Source organism: Oncorhynchus masou, chromosome 13 (genome assembly GCF_036934945.1).
Source record: "Oncorhynchus masou masou isolate Uvic2021 chromosome 13, UVic_Omas_1.1, whole genome shotgun sequence".
NCBI lineage: Eukaryota > Metazoa > Chordata > Actinopteri > Salmoniformes > Salmonidae > Oncorhynchus > Oncorhynchus masou.
The window spans coordinates 93,266,147-93,284,484 of record NC_088224.1 but is presented as its reverse complement, the minus strand read 5'-3'; the positions used below and the strand labels follow the sequence as shown (position 1 = coordinate 93,284,484).

The window sequence follows — 18,338 nt, the reverse complement described above, 5'->3', positions numbered from 1 at the left end:
CAGTTTATATAAGTTTATATAATATAATATAAGGGTATAATATAATCAGTTTATATAATTATATAATATAAGGTGTAATATATAATATATTATCAGTTTATATAATTATATAATATAAGTGTAATATAATCAGTTTATATAATTATATATAATATAATCAGTTTATATAATGATATAATATAAGGGTATAATATAATCAGTTTATATAATTATATAATATAAGGGTGTAATATAATCAGTTTATATAATTATATAATATAAGGGTATAATATAATCAGTTTAGTTTATATAATATAAGGGTATAATATAATCAGTTTATATAATTATATAATATAAGGGTTAATATAATATAATAATATAAGGGTATAATATAATCAGTTTATATTTATATAATATAAGGGTATAATATAATCAGTTTATATAATGATATAATATAAGGGTATAATATAATCAGTTTATATAATTATATAATATAAGGGTATAATATAATCAGTTTATATAATTATATAATATAAGGGTATAATATAATCAATGTGACCAATACATTTCCCAGAAACTATTGAGCAAAACGGCCAACAGAGACATTGCTGAACTAACACAAGAGTTCAGGCGTGTCAAACTCATTCCACGGAGGGCCGAGCGTCTGCGGGTTTTTTTTCCTCCTTTCAATTAAGACCGAGACATCCAGGTGAGGAGAGTTCTTTACTAATTAGTGACCTTTATTCATCAATCTAGTACAAGGTGGCGCGGAAAACCCCCGCAGACGCTGTGGCCCTATGCGTTTAGCGCGTGACAGATGGTCCAGCAGTTTCTGCAGAAGAGCAATGAGGAGCGGTAATTGGGTTTGTTCCACAGGCGACCGACTGATCTACAAAAGAACCTTGACTCAGAAATAACTACTGATTATTTCACGGTAGTGGATACTCTCGAACACTGTCCGAGTTCCTGCCTGACTAGATGTGTGGAGGCGTTGCGTTACATCAAAAGTATGGCGCTTTGTGACGTTGGCTGATGTAAAAGAAAAAAGGGCTTTATAAATACATTTGATTGAAATTTGATTGATCAACCAATGGTTGCGAGCCAAGTCCTTGGGCGCGTTTGAGCGGATCCCTTTTGTCAAGTCGGTCACCGCCTTTCACTGTGTTGCATTATGGGTAGGGGTGTTGCGCTGACGGAGAACGGAGGAGCGGCACTCCCTCACGTTTTTTTCAATTTGACGAGAGAATACACAGAGCTGGTAAAACTATTTATGGAAATAAATTATATTTAATTATCACTAAAATTGTATGAAAAACTGAAGAATGACAAACCGGACAAATACGTATGGCAGACATGTTGGTTTCTGCCTCTGTATAGCAGACTAGAGGTACATAGGGGTTTCTGCCTCTGTATAGCAGACAGACTAGAGGTACATGTTGGTTTCTGCCTCTGTATAGCAGACAGACTAGAGGTACATAGGGTTTCTACCTCTGTATAGCAGACAGACTAGAGGTACATGTTGGTTTCTACCTCTGTATAGCAGACAGACTCGAGGTACATGGTAGTTTCTACCTCTGTATAGCAGACAGACTAGAGGTACATGGTAGTTTCTGCCTCTGTATAGCAGACAGACTAGAGGTACATGTTGGTTTCTACCTCTGTATAGCAGACAGACTAGAGGTACATGTTGGTTTCTACCTCTGTATAGCAGACAGACTAGAGGTACATGGTAGTTTCTACCTCTGTATAGCAGACAGACTAGAGGTACATGTTGGTTTCTACCTCTGTATAGCAGACAGACTAGAGGTACATGTTGGTTTCTGCCTCTGTATAGCAGACAGACTAGAGGTACATGTTGGTTTCTGCCTCTGTATAGCAGACAGACTAGAGGTACATGTTGGTTTCTGCCTCTGTATAGACAGACTAGAGGTACATGTTGGTTTCTACCTCTGTATAGCAGACAGACTAGAGGTACATGTTGTAGTTTCTACCTCTGTATAGCAGACAGACTAGAGGTACATGTTGGTTTCTACCTCTGTATAGCAGACAGACTAGGGTACATGTTGGTTTCTGCCTCTGTATAGCAGACTAGAGGTACATGTTGGTTTCTACCTCTGTATAGCAGACAGACTAGAGGTACATGTTGGTTTCTACCTCTGTATAGCAGACAGACTAGAGGTACATGTTGGTTTCTGCCTCTGTATAGCAGACAGACTAGAGGTACATGTTGGTTTCTACCTCTGTATAGCAGACAGACTAGAGGTACATGGTAGTTTCTACCTCTATAGCAGACAGACTAGAGGTACATGTTGGCAGACAGACTAGAGGTACATGTTAGTTTCTACCTCTGTATAGCAGACAGACTAGAGGTACATAGGGTTTCTACCTCTGTATAGCAGACAGACTAGAGGTACATGTTGGTTTCTACCTCTGTATAGCAGACAGACTAGAGGTACATGTTGGTTTCTACCTCTGTATAGCAGACAGACTAGAGGTACATGTTGGTTTCTGCCTCTGTATAGCAGACAGACTAGTACATGGTACATGTTGACAGTTTCTGTTTCTCTGTATAGCAGACAGACTAGAGGTACATGTTGGTTTCTGCCTCTGTATAGCAGACAGACTAGAGGTACATGTTGGTTTCTGCCTCTGTATAGCAGACAGACTAGAGGTACATGTTGGTTTCTGCCTCTGTATAGCAGACAGACTAGAGGTACATGTTGGTTTCTGCCTCTGTATAGCAGACTAGAGGTACATGTTGGTTTCTACCTCTGTATAGCAGACAGACTAGAGGTACATGTTGGTTTCTACCTCTGTATAGCAGACAGACTAGAGGTACATGTTGGTTTCTACCTCTGTATAGCAGACTAGAGGTACATGTTGGTTTCTACCTCTGTATAGCAGACAGACTAGAGGTACATGGTAGTTTCTACCTCCGTATAGCAGACAGACTAGAGGTACATGTTGGTTTCTGCCTCTGTATAGCAGACTAGAGGTACATGTTGGTTTCTGCCTCTGTATAGCAGACAGACTAGAGGTACATGGTAGTTTCTACCTCTGTATAGCAGACAGACTAGAGGTACATGTTGGTTTCTGCCTCTGTATAGCAGACAGACTAGAGGTACATGGTAGTTTCTACCTCCGTATAGCAGACAGACTAGAGGTACATGTTGGTTTCTGCCTCGGTATAGCAGACAGACTAGAGGTACATGTTGGTTTCTGCCTCTGTATAGCAGACAGACTAGAGGTACATGGTAGTTTCTACCTCTGTATAGCAGACAGACTAGAGGTACATGTTGGTTTCTACCTCTGTATAGCAGACAGACTAGAGGTACATGTTGGTTTCTACCTCTGTATAGCAGACAGACTAGAGGTACATGTTGGTTTCTACCTCTGTATAGCAGACAGACTAGAGGTACATGTTGGTTTCTACCTCTGTATAGCAGACTAGAGGTACATGTTGGTTTCTACCTCTGTATAGCAGACAGACTAGAGGTACACATGTGGTTTCTACCTCTGTATAGCAGACAGACTAGAGGTACATGTTGGTTTCTACCTCTGTATAGCAGACAGACTAGAGGTACATGTTGGTTTCTACCTCTGTATAGCAGACAGACTAGAGGTACATGTTGGTTTCTACCTCTGTATAGCAGGCAGACTAGAGGTACAGTTGAAGTCGGAAGTTTACATACATCTTAGCCAAATACATTTAAACTCAGTTCTTCAAAATTCCTGACATTTAATCCTAGTAGAAATTCCCTGTTTTAGGTCAGTTAGGATCACCACTTTATTTTAAGAATGTGAAATGTCAGATTAATAGTAGAGAATGATTTATTTTAGCTTTTGTTTCTTTCATCACATTCCCAGTTGGTCAGAACTTTACATACACTCAATTAGTATTTGGTGGCATTGCCTTTAAATTGTTTAACTTGGGTCAAACGTTTCGGGTCGCCTTCTACAAGCTTCCCACAATAAGTTGGGGGAATTTTGGCCCGTTCCTCCTGACAGAGCTGGTGTAACTGAGTCAGGTTTGTAGGCCTCCTTGCTCACACACGCTTTTTCAGTTCTGCTAACAAATTGTCTATAGGATTGAGGCCAGGGCTTTGTGATGGCCACTCCAATACCTTGACTTTGTTGTCCTTAAGCCATTTTGCCACAACTTTGAATGTATGCTTGGGGTCATTGTCCATTTGGAAGACCCATTTGCGACCAAACTTTAACTTCCTGACTGATGTCTTGATATATTGTTTCATTATATCCAGATAATTTTCCTGCATCATGATGCCATCTATTTTGTGATGTGCACCAGTCCCTCCTGCAACAAAGAACCCCACAACATGATGCTGCCACCCCCGTCCTTCACGGTTGGGATGGTGTTCTTCGGCTTGCAAGCCTCCCCCTTTTTCCTCCAAACATAACGATGGTCATTAGGGCCAAACAGTTCTATTTTTGTTTCATCAGACCAGAGGACATTTCTTCAAAAAGTACAATCTTTGTCCCCATGTGCAGTTGCAAACCGTAGTCTGGCTTTTTTAAGGCGGTTTTGGAGCAGTGGCTTCTTCCTTGCTGAGCGGCGTTTCAGGTTATGTCGATATAGAACTAATTTTGCTGTGGAAATAGATACTTTTGTATCTGTTTCCTCCAGCATCTTCACAAGGTCCTTTGCTGTTGTTCTGGGATTGATTTGCACTTTTCGCATAAAAGTACGTTCATCTCTAGGAGACAGAATGTGTCTCCTTCCTGATCGGTATGACGGCTGCGTGGTCCCATGGTGTTTATACTTGCATACTATTGTTTGTACAGATGAACGTGGTACCTTCAGGCGTTTGGAAATTGCTCCCAAGGATGAACCAGACTTGTGGAGGTCTACAATTATTTTTCTGAGGTCTGATTGGCTGATTTCCTATGATTTTCTCATGATGTCAAGCAAAGAAGCACTGAGTTTGAAAGTAGGCCTTGAAATACATCCACAGGTACACCTCCAATTGACTCAAATTATATCAATTAGCTTTCAGAAGCTTCTACAGCCATGACATAATTTTCTGGAATATTCCAAGCTGTTTAAAGGCACAGTCAACTTAGTGTATGTAAACTTCTGACCCACTGGAATTGTGGTACAGTGAATTATAAGTGAAATAATCTGTCTGTAAACAATTGTTGGAAAAATGACTTGTAATTCTACATATAAATGATTTATGTTCACAGGCAATTCATTTGATGATTTAATCTAATGCAAATAAAAGTTATTTATTTCTGTAATAGAGTATATTGTGTTCAAGCTAATCCTATCAATGTTTATTTATAATACAACGGGTAAACTACACAATAGAATGAAATGACTAGTCACAGTAAAGCTCTCCTCACAAACAGTGCAATGTATTTGTATATCTTCATGTAAATCTCTCATGGCTCAAAGTGGAGGAAAAATTGACTTCATCACTACTTGTATTTGTGAAAGTGTTATGAAATGTCATATAATATTTAAAATTGTATATAACTGCCTTAATGTTGCTGGTCCCCAGGAAGAGTAGCTTCTGCCTTGGCAGGAACTAATGGGGATCCATAATAAACCCCTGGAAGAGTAGCTGCTGCCTTGACAGGAACTAATGGGGATCCATAATAAACCCCCAGGAAGAGTAGCTGCTGCCTTGACAGGAACTAATGGGGATCCATAATAAACCCCCAGGAAGAGTAGCTGCTGCCTTGACAGGAACTAATGGGGATCCATAATAAACCCCCAGGAAGAGTAGCTGCTGCCTTGGCAGGAACTAATGGGGATCCATAATAAACCCCCAGGAAGAGTAGCTGCTGCCTTGACAGGAACTAATGGGGATCCATAATAAACCCCCAGGAAGAGTAGCTGCTGCCTTGGCAGGAACTAATGGGGATTCATTTCATAGCATAGAAGGGCTAATATGTTACTGCTACACCAAAAACAACTAATTTCATAGCATAGAAGGGCTAATATGTTACTGCTACGCCAAAAACAACTAATTTCAATGATATTCCTTTTTCTCTCATGCGCCAAAACTCAGAGGATGCCACTAGGATCTTTGATTGAGACGGAAAGCAAGACAGGCTTTAGAGTTTCATCTGTTCTAATTCGCTCACAAAACAGTAATACCAGAAGCGCGAAATGAAACTGATTGAGATCAATCAAATTATTGGTATGGAGTTGCAGTTTACACATTTAAACATTAGAATTTCAACATTTAAAAAAAAAGGTAAGTATCACTTCAATCTTTTTAAAATGTATTTTATTTATTTAATCTTTTATTTAAAAATTAGGCACGTCAGTTAAGAACAAATTCTTATTTACAATGACGGCCTACCAAAATCCAATTTATTTATATAGCCCTTCGTACATCAGCTGATATCTCAAAGTGCTGTACAGAAACCCAGCCTAAAACCCCAAACAGCAAGCAATGCAGGTGTAGAAGCACGGTGGTTAGGAAAAACTCCCTAGAAAGGCCAAAACCTAGGCAGAAACCTAGAGAGGAACCAGGCTATGTGGGGTGGCCAGTCCTCTTCTGGCTGTGCCGGGTAGAGATTATAACAGAACATGGCCAAGATGTTCAAATGTTCATAAATGACCAGCATGGTCGAATAATAATAAGGCAGAACAGTTGAAACTGGAGCAGCAGCATGGCCAGGTGGACTGGGGACAGCAAGGAGTCATCATGTCAGGCAGAAGGTCTCCTGAGGGGACTGGGATTCAAAATAAATATATAAGACCAAACAAACATTATGATGAGAGAGACAACACAACTCTACATAAAGAGAGACCTAAGACAACATAGCATGACAGCAACACATGACAACACAGCATGGTAGCAACACAACATGACACAACATGTCAGCAGAACAACATGGTAGCAGGACATCATGGTAGCAGCACAACATGGCAACAGGACATCATGGCAGCAGCACAACATGTCAGCAGCACATCATGGTAGCAGAACAACATGGTAGCAAAACAACATGGTAGCAGAACAACATGGTAGAAGGACATCATGGCAGCAGCACAACATGGTAGCAGCACATCATGGCAACAGAACAACATGGTAGCAGGACATCATGGCAGCAGCACATCATGGCAGCAGGACATCATGGCAGCAGCACAACATGGTAGCAGGACATCATGGTAGCAGCACATCATGGCAACAGAACAACATGGTAGCAGGACATCATGGCAGCAGCACAACATGGTAGCAGGACATCATGGCAGCAGAACAACATGGTAGCAACACAACATGGTAGCAGCACAAAACATGGTACAAATATTATAGGGCACAGACAACAGCGCAAAGGCAACAAGGTACAGACAACAATACATCACGCAAAGCAGCCTCATCTGTCAGTAAGAGTGTCCATGGTTGAGTCTTTGAATTAAGATATTAAGATAAAACGGCAGGATGAGGGCTGCAGTAGATATCAGATAGGGGGGAGTGAGGCCTAAGAGGGTTTTATAAATAAGCATCAACCAGTTTACAGAGGAGTATAGAGTGCAGTGATGTGTCCTATAAGGAGCATCCGTAGCAAATCTGATGGCCAAATGGTAAAGAACATCTAGCCGCTCGAGAGCACCCTTACCTGCTGATCTATAAATGATGTCTCCGTAATCTAAGCATGGGTAGGATGGTCATCTGAATCGGTGTTAGTTTGGCAGCTGGGGTGAAAGAGGAGCGATTACGATAGAGGAAACCAAGTCTAGATTTAACTTCAGCCTGCAGCTTTGATATGTGCTGAGAGAAGAACGCTGCACCGTCTAGCCATACTCCCAAGTACTTGTATGAGGTGACTACCTCAACCTCTAAACCCTCAAGAGGTAGTAGTCACACTGATGGGGAGAGGGGCATTCTTCTTACCAAACCACATGACCTTTGTTTGGGAGGTGTTCAGAACAAAGGTTAAGTGCAGAGAAATCTTGTTGGACAATAAGAAATCTTTGTTGTAGAGTGTTTTACACAAAATCAGGGGAGGTGCCATCTGAGTATAAGACTGTATCATCTGCATATACATGGTTGAGAGAGCTTCCTACCGCCTTAGCTCTCTTGTTTTATAGATAACCATTTTCGATAGATAATGTGGTTGTGTACACCACATACTTGTTTAAGAGAACAAAGAAATAACAGAGTAAGAGTAATGGTAGTTGTCACAGGTCTTCTTCCAGTGTTGTTGAGGGGAGGGAAGACACCAAACCGTGTTCTCCCTCGCCCCCTGCTGGTGGCAACAGGCATAAACAATTCCCAATGGAAATCCTTAGAGGACTCAGCCCAAAATAATGGATTACAACCATATACAGTCATTGATTACAACAACATATAAACCATGTTTTATACAGTTGAAGTCAGAAGTTTACATACACTTAAGTTGGAGTCATTAAAACTAGTTTACATACACTTAGGTTGGAGTCATTAAAACTAGTTTACATACACTTAGGTTGGAGTCATTAAAACTAGTTTACACATTAAAACTAGTTTACATTAGGTTGCAGTCATTAATACACTAGGTTTTTCAGTTTACATACACTCATTAAAACACATAATTTCATTAAAACTCGTTTTCAAAAACATTCCTTGTTAACTTGTTAACAAACTATAGTTTTGGCACGTCGGTTAGGACATCTACTTTGTACAAGACACAAGGCATTTCTACAACAATTGTTTAAAGACAGATTATTTAACTTATAATTCACTATATCACAATTCCAGTGGGTCAGATGTTTACATACACTAAGTTGACTCTGCCTTTAAATAGCTTGGAAAATTCCAGAAAATGATGTCATGGCTTTAGAAGCTTCTGATACGCTAATTGACATCATTTGAGTCAATTGGAGGTGTACCTGTGGATGTATTTCAAAGCCTACCTTCAAACTCAGTGCCTCTTTGCTTGACATCATGGGAAAATCAAAATAAACCAGCTAAGACCTCAGAAAAAGTATTGTAGACCTCCACAAGTCTGCTTTATCCTTGGGAGCAATTTCCAAACGCCTGAAGGTACCACGTTCATCTGTACAAACAATAGTACACAAGTATAAACACCATGTGACCACGCAGCCGTCATACCGCTCAGGAAGGAGACGAGTTGTCTCCTAGAGATGAATGTACTTTTATGCGAAAAATGCAAATCAATCCCGCTTCACAGAACCTTGAGAAGATGCTGGAGGAAACAGATACAAAAGTATCTATATCCACAGTAAAACGAGTCCTATATCGACATAACCTGAAAGGCCGCTCAGCAAGGAAGAAGCCACTGCTCCAAAACCGCCATAAAAAAGCCAGACTACGGTTTGCAACTGCACATGGGGACAAAGATTGTACTTTTTGAAGAAATGTCCTCTGGTCTGATGAAACAAAAATAGAACTGTTTGGCCATAATGACCATCGTTATGTTTGGAGGAAAATAGGGGGAGGCTTGCAAGCTGAAGAACACCATCCTAACCGTGAAGCACGGGGGTGGCAGCATCATGTTGTGGGGGTGCTTTGCTGCAGGAGGAACTGGTGCACTTCACAAAAGAGATGGCATCATGATGCAGGAAAAATTGTGTGGATATTTTGAAGAAATCTCGAAGCTTGGTCGCAAATGGGTCTTCCAAATAGACAATGACCCCAAGCATGCTTCCAAAGTTGTGGAAAAATGGCTTAAGGACAACAAAGTCAAGGTATTGGAGTGGCCTTCGCAAAACCCTGACCTCAATCCTACAGACAATTTGTGGGCAGAACTGAAAAAGTGTGTGCGAGCAAGGAGGCCTACAAACCTGACTCAGTTACACCAGCTCTGTCAGAAGGAATGGGCCAAAATTCACCCAACTTATTGTGGGAAGCTTGTGGAAGGCTAACCGAAACGTTTGACCCAAGTTAAACAATTTAAAGGCAATGCTACCAAATACTAATTGAGTGTATGCAAACTTCTGACCAACTGGGAATGTGATGAAAGAAACAAAAGCTAAAATAAATAATTATCTACTATTATTCTGACATTTCACATTCTTAAAATAAAGTGGTGATCCTAACTGACCTAAGACAGGGAATTTCTACTAGGATTAAATGTCAGGAATTGTGAAAAACTGAGCGTAAATGTATTTGGCTAAGGTGTATGTAAACTTCCGACTTCAACTGTATATATATTTTTTAATCCAGTCAGGTTAACACTCCAAACGGCCTACCTGACCGCTCAGAGATGTCCGCATGGTCCTAAAGCACCCCGCTCCCTAGTTTTGAATCACATTCCAATTATAAAACTGGGGGAGGGGGGACAAAAATGCCATTTCAGAATCTGGGGGGAGTTCGACAATATACTACTTTGCCGTATGTGATGACACTGTCGGTGTGATCGAGGCGTTATGCCGGGTGTACACTACCTGATGTTTGGCCCCGATTAAGCTGTCCCAGACTAGTTTTTGAGATCGGAGACAAAATCCCCCGTGTCGTTGCCTACTCGTGACGCTCCTTTATTGTGAGTGGGTCAGAGACGGAGGGCTACCGATCTCGTCTTTGAGCAGTCCCAGACGTCAACCGATTATTTTCAAACGTTTGATTTTAATCAGCACAAAATCTGCAATGCTCTTGTAATGTGAGATGTGCAACGACAAGTTTTGAGAACGGTGATCAGCCATAGCCAATGAGAGCTATCTAGAGAGATGATGATGTTTTTCCATCACCCAGAATGTGTAGATTCTCGAGCAGGAATCATGACTACTTGTAGTATGAGTTTCCACTTGCCTTTAAGCAAAAGCCAAAGTGTCATCGTTACAACTCTGGAATGCACAAGCAATCTTATTCAATTCAAAATATCAGCTAGACATTTCAACTCTTTATAGCAAGCGTGAATGTCTGACTGACAAAACGTTTGAGGCTGCTTTGAGGAGCCACAGCTTGTTGGAGCTATGTTAATAAATCACATCATTATTTTTTTTAGCGAGACAGCGTGGTATCGACAAAATCCTCACGACCAAGTGAAGAATCTTGTAGTCAGCGGGACCCCCGTTGTGCCACTCCGTTTGGTGTGTGCGCCAATACCTTGGCTATACTTTGTTTAATGTGAGACGCTCAGCGATGTTAGGATTTTGAAAGTCATGTCGTGTACACTCGGCGTTAGATTACACGCGTTAATTAATAACGATGGTTTTGGGAAAACAGCTCGGAGATTTATCGATTCACATACGAACGGTCTAATGATGAACTTAGCCGTAAAATGCTTTTGGGAAACCGGGCCCTGAGCTGTTGGAAAACCACCTAGTGTCCGACGTTTAGTCTGTCTTAAACGCCCCCCCAGACTTCACTCCTCAACTTTCATCAACAGTCGGTTGCTTTTGCTTTACCTCAAACACACACACTATCAGATTACTATATCATATGATGATATGACCAGTGAAGAACACGCACCATTGTAAATACAACCCATATCTATGCTTATTTATTTTATCTTGTGTCTTTTACCATTTGCACATTGTAAAAACACTGTATATATATATATATATATATATATATATATATATATATATATATATATATATATAATACGACATTTGTAATGTCTTTATTGTTTTGAAACTTCTGTATGTGTGATGTCTACTGTTAATTGTTATTGTTTATTTCACTTTGTATATTATATATTTTACTTGCTTTGGCAATGTTAACACATGTTTCCCATGCCAATAAAGGCCCTTGAATGGAATTGAATTGATGTGGTTAGCTGATATGTTAAATACCTATCCAGGCGTTGTAAGAGCTGGCATGCGTCTCGTCCGTTGTATGGAGTCTAACTTCCTGTTTCACAGTACCCTGATCACTTCCTGTTTTTAGTCGTCAAGTTAATTTGATAAACATTAGTTGTCTTCATTTCTCCTTTCATCATTCACAAACACTTAACTTGAGAATAACCAATTTAAAGCGAACAGAACAATTTTGAGAGACACTGCCCTGCATAAAGTCAAAATATACTTAAAAGGTATTATGGTCACATAGGAGACAAACATGTTTTTGTCTATGTATTATATCTGTATATTTATCGTCTATATATTATGCCTGTAAATCGTATGTATTGTGGCAGCACCATTTCACCAGGAAAACTATTTTCGCCAAGTTACACTGGAACCTGTGACGCCACCTCTGCTTACGTTGTAATGTTTGACTCCGGCAGCAGATGGCAGTGTTTTGCCATCAAACTTCACGTAACTTCACGTAACTCATAAAGGATTTTCTACTGGTGTTTTCTCATGATCTGATTTCATATAACCATTGTCATTGAATAACAATCTTTGAATTCTTTGGATAACTTTTCTTTGAGTAAAATGCTGGTGAATTTCAGTCAGAGGAGTTGGCTGAAGGAAGCACATCCAGACAATACTGAGCTTAATAAATATTCACATCAGACCAAGTACAGTATCAAAGCATGATTTAAACTCTGTAAAGTCATAGGGTAGATAGCTATATAAATAGGGCATACATCTATTTATAGGGTAGAGCATCCCATATAAACCTGTTTTTAGTCCTCTAATAAGTTGAAAGTTCTCTTCCAGTATGGTGATAGGTGACAGCATTTCATCCTTCACCCGACACCACCTTTAAATGCAGTCTGGCGGTTTAAATCTGTAAATATAGCTCTTATTACATAGTGCTGAGCAGATGGTTTCATATTTCATGCCAGGTATGATCTCCAATGTGATATGTCAATGTTTCTGTCACAAATGGCCCCCTATTCCCTATATAGTGCACTCTTTTTTTACCAGGAGCCTATTCTACATTATATAGGGAATAGGGTAACATTTATGACCCTATGCATGACCTTTACGAGTTCCACATATTAATGGTTGAACAGGTTGATACAGAATACGGACTGGAAGTGGAGTGACCTTTTTTTTTTTTTAAATATCTTCTATGACTAAAACATAAACCAATATGTATTAATGAGACAATATATCAGCGGTAACTGTAGAATCCTGTCTTGTAAACATCTGCCTGTAGAATCCTGTCTTGTAAACATCTGCCTGTAGAATCCTGTCTTGTAAACATCTCCCATTAGAATCCTGTCTTGTAAACATCTGCTTGTAGAATCATGTCTTGTAAACATCTCTGCTTGTAAACATCTGTAATCCTGTCTTGTAAACATCTGCTGTCTTGAATCCTGTCTTGTAAACATCTGCCTGTATAATCCTGTCTTGTAAACATCTCCCATTAGAATCCTGTCTTGTAAACATCTGCCTGTATAATCCTGTCTTGTAAACATCTGCCTGTAGAATCCTGTCTTGTAAACATCTCCCATTAGAATCCTGTCTTGTAAACATCTCCCATTAGAATCCTGTCTTGTAAACATCTGTCTGTAGAATCCTGTCTTGTAAACATCTGCCTGTAGAATCTGTCTTGTCTTGTAGAATCCTGTCTTGTAAACATCTCCCATTAGAATCCTGTCTTGTAAACATCTGTCTGTAGAATCCTGTCTTGTAAACATCTTGTAAATCCTGTCTTGTAAACATCATTAGAATCCTGTCTTGTAAACATCTGCCTGTAGAATCCTGTCTTGTAAACATCTTGTAAACATCTCCCATTAGAATCCTGTCTTGTAAACATCTGCCTGTAGAATCCTGTCTTGTAAACATCTGCCTGTAGAATCCTGTCTTGTAAACATCTCCCATTAGAATCCTGTCTTGTAAACATCTGTAAACATCCTGTAGAATCCTGTCTTTAGTAGAACCATCCTGTAGAATCCTGTCTGTCTTGTAACCATCTGCCTGTAGAATCCTGTCTTGTAAACATCTGCCTGTAGAATCCTGTCTTGTAAACATCTGAATCCTGTAAACAGAATCCTGTCTTGTAAACATCTGCTTTGTTCCCTTCAACTTTTTAAAGAAAATACCCAATACCATATAATTTAACCAGTTAGCTTGTTCATCAACTATATTCTCTCTGTGAGTTTTCCCACTCATGAAATGCTGTGTGTATCTCCAAATTGCCACCCTATTCTAAGCATTGTGCACTATATAGAGAATAGGGGGCACTATATAGGGAATATGGTGCACTATATAGAGAATAGGGTGCACTATATAGAGAATAGGGTGCACTATATAGAGAATAGGGTGCACTATATAGGGAATAGGGTGCACTATATAGGGAATAGGGAATAGGGTGCACTATATAGAGAATAGGGTGCACTATATAGGGAATAGGTTGCAGTATATAGGGAATAGGGTGCACTATATAGGGAATAGGGTGCACTATATATAGGGAATAGGTTGCCATTTGGGATGCAAAGAGAATAAAAAAACAAAAACAAAGAAGAGCCTTCAATTCTCCCATGTGTCAAGATGCTAACCAATTTTGTGTGTACAGATAGATAGAGGTTGTGTGTTGGTCTGTGTGAGGCTGTGTGGATAGATAGAGGGTGTGTGTGTGTGTGTGTGTGTGTGTAGATAGAGGGGGAGTAGAACATGTAAAAGGCTGTGGAGAATGAAAATTGGTTCTGTCACTTTTTGTTCTGCACTTCAAATCCAATTTCTGCAACTTTTTTGTTTTAGTTTTTCTTTTTTTCCCCACAATAAACTTCATATCGTGTTTAGAGTGTATTGGTTTTGTTTTCAATTCAAGACAATAACCCAATTCTGTACGTCCACTGAACTGTTTATGCATATAATGGAAGTAGTTCTCAAAGTTACGGTAAGGTATTTAAACACGAGGATTTGCATCGTCTTTCTCTAGTCTATGGGATTCATTCAGACAGAAGGAGCCAATACAAATGGTTTGGTGTTGTTCTGAAGTACTTGGAGTGACAAGCACAGCTCAGGATGCTTGTAAAATAACATTTTTAAATAGACTGGACTTAGTTGAATTGAGATGATTTGGACCAGGCCAGTAATATAACATATAACTGTAGCAATCTTTCGTCTGTGTTTTATGACCTAACTATGATGAAAATAATAGTGTTTACCAATACTTTGTGTTAGATATAAAGTATATTTATATTCTAAAATATGTAAATATATGTTTGACTGTGGAATAACAATATTCTGTTGTCAACTTTATAAATCATAATAATGCTCAAGGATGTAACCTGCCTGATTCAAATGGCACTACATTCCCTATATAGTGCACTAGTGTTGACCGGAGCCATAATGGGCCCTTGTTAAAAGCAGTGCACTATATAGGGAATAGTATTCTACGTGGGACGTGGCTTTTATACTCCAGAGGCCTAGCTGTTCTGTTTGGTTGAAGCATTAATTCGAAATCACTGGTAATGAATTTGCTGACATCAGAAGTTGTATTTTGCATTTATGACTATAAATATGGACCACACCAGTACAGCCAGTGCTCTGCTATCTACGCAACGTGTTGTTCATGAGATTTATTAAGCTATTCTTCTAAGTATGGAATGTTTGAAAAAACTAAAATGACCAGATTATTATTATTTTTATTTTTTACAGTGAATTGGTTTGCGTAGAGAGAGCTAAATAAATTACTTGATTGTACTATATACGAAATAGGTTGTCATTTGTGAGGCATACCCAGTATTGATTAAGTCAGTGGATTGATCACAACAACGGTGTCATTGGAGTTGAAACGAAGAAGGTCCGAGCATATACAACTTTTAATTCTACTCTAGTCTATGGGTTCTATTTACCATTTTCAATTCCCTCGAAATCAACCAGATAATCAAAAGCACTCAAAAACACAATCAGCTGTGTTCCAAAGTCCTAAATGCTAAACTTGGCCATGCTGCAAAGCACTCTGGGATTCCAGTCCTCCAGTCTTCCTGGGTTTGTGTCGCAAATGGCACCCTATTCCCTTTGTAGTGCGCCATTTTTGACCAGAGCCCTTAATCAGAGTCCATGAAAAGTAGTGCACTTCATTGGGAACAGGGAGCTATTTGGGGCACAAGTCCCTGCTCTGACCTCTCAAGGTGAACCCTTGTATGGCTGTCTGTTCCATGAATACTAAATATGGTCTGGATGAGATGTTTTCTCTCTTTTCGCCTGCATTTAATCAGTGCTCTTTACTGAGCTGTCTGTCTGGGGATAAGTCCCTGAGGGTTGCTGCTTCTCTGACTGGCATCAAAAAGGACGACTGGCCTGGTGATGTCACTGTCTTCCCTGACTGGCCTGGTGATGTTGCTGCTTCTCTGACTGGCATCAAAAAGGACGACTGGCCTGGTGTGGTGATGTTACTGTCTTCCCTGACTGGCCTGGTGATGTTGCTGCTTCTCTGACTGGCATCAAAAAGGACGACTGGCCTGGTGTGGTGATGTCATTGTCTTCCCTGACTGGTGTGGTGATGTCACTGTCTTCCCTGACTGGTGTGGTGATGTTACTGTCTTCCCTGACTGGTGTGGTGATGTTACTGTCTTCCCTGACTGGCCTGGTGTGGTGATGTCATTGTCTTCCCTGACTGGCCTGGTGATGTTACTGTCTTCCCTGACTGGTGTGGTGATGTTACTGTCTTCCCTGACTGGTGTGGTGATGTTACTGTCTTCCCTGACTGGTGTGGTGATGTTACTGTCTTCCCTGACAGGCCTGGTGATGTTACTGTCTTCCCTGACTGGCCTGGTGTGGTGATGTTACTGACTTCCCTGACTGGCCTGGTGATGTTACCGTCTTCCCTGACTGGCCTGGTGATGTTACTGACTTCCCTGACTGGCCTGGTGATGTTACCGTCTTCCCTGACTGGCCTGGTGATGTTACCGTCTTCCCTGACTGGCCTGGTGATGTTACTGTCTTCCCTGACTGGCCTGGTGATGTTACTGTCTTAACCTGACTGGCCTGGTGATGTTAACGTCTTCCCTGACTGGCCTGGTGATGTTACTGTCTTCCCTGACTGGTGTGGTGATGTTACTGTCTTCCCTGACTGGCCTGGTGATGTTACTGTCTTAACCTGACTGGCCTGGTGTGTTGATGTTGCTGTCTTCCCTGACTGGCCTGGTGATGTTACTGTCTTAACCTGACTGGCCTGGTGTGTTGATGTTACTGTCTTCCCTGACTGGCCTGGTGTGGTGATGTTACTGTCTTCCCTGACTGGCCTGGTGTGGTGATGTCACTGTCTTCCCTGACTGGCCTGGTGATGTTACTGTCTTCCCTGACTGGCCTGGTGTGGTGATGTTACTGTCTTCCCTGACTGGCCTGGTGTGGTGATGTTACTGTCTTCCCTGACTGGCCTGGTGATGTTACTGTCTTCCCTGACTGGCCTGGTGTGGTGATGTTACTGTCTTCCCTGACTGGCCTGGTGATGTTACTGTCTTCCCTGACTGGCCTGGTGTGTTGATGTTGCTGTCTTCCCTGACTGGCCTGGTGATGTTACTGTCTTAACCTGACTGGCCTGGTGTGTTGATGTTACTGTCTTCCCTGACTGGCCTGGTGTGGTGATGTTACTGTCTTCCCTGACTGTCCTGGTGTGGTGATGTCATTGTCTTCCCTGACTGTCCTGGTGATGTTACTGTCTTCCCTGACTGGCCTGGTGTGGTGATGTTACTGTCTTCCCTGACTGGCCTGGTGTGGTGATGTTACTGTCTTCCCTGACTGGCCTGGTGTGGTGATGTTACTGTCTTCCCTGACTGGCCTGGTGTGGTGATGTTACTGTCTTCCCTGACTGGCCTGGTGTGGTGATGTTACTGTCTTCCCTGACTGGCCTGGTGTGGTGATGTTACTGTCTTCCCTGACTGGCCTGGTGATGTTACTGTCTTCCCTGACTGGCCTGGTGTGGTGATGTTACTGTCTTCCCTGACTGGCCTGGTGTGGTGATGTTACTGTCTTCCCTGACTGGCCTGGTGATGTTACTGTCTTCCCTGACTGGCCTGGTGATGTTACTGTCTTAACCTGACTGGCCTGGTGTGGTGATGTTACAGTCTTCCCTGACTGGCCTGGTGTGGTGATGTTACTGTCTTCCCTGACTGTCCTGGTGTGGTGATGTCATTGTCTTCCCTGACTGGCCTGGTGATGTTACTGTCTTCCCTGACTGGCCTGGTGTGGTGATGTTACTGTCTTCCCTGACTGGCCTGGTGTGGTGCTGTTACTGTCTTCCCTGACTGGCCTGGTGTGGTGATGTTACTGTCTTCCCTGACTGGCCTGGTGATGTTACTGTCTTCCCTAACTGGCCTGGTGTGGTGATGTTACTGTCTTCCCTGACTGGCCTGGTGTGGGGATGTTACTGTCTTCCCTGACTGGCCTGGTGTGATGATGTTACTGTCTTCCCTGACTGGCCTGGTGTGGTGATGTTACTGTCTTCCCTGACTGGCCTGGTGTGGTGATGTTACTGTCTTCCCTGACTGGCCTGGTGTGGTGATGTTACTGTCTTCCCTGACTGGCCTGGTGTGGTGATGTTACAGTCTTCCCTGACTGGCCTGGTGTGGTGATGTTACTGTCTTCCCTGACTGGC

The 18,338-nt window shown here is 41.3% G+C and overlaps 1 long non-coding RNA gene across 1 annotated transcript; it reads right to left on the bottom strand.

Annotated features, from left to right (window-relative positions):
• Window positions 1–6,228: 6,228 nt before the first annotated feature.
• On the bottom strand, window positions 6,229–11,751 carry LOC135551583 (uncharacterized). The gene is made up of 3 exons (XR_010457332.1): window positions 11,693–11,751; window positions 7,573–7,648; window positions 6,229–6,687 (listed from the first exon to the last, which is right to left on the bottom strand). It is a non-coding gene; the product is annotated as an uncharacterized LOC135551583 (long non-coding RNA).
• Window positions 11,752–18,338: the final 6,587 nt, after the last annotated feature.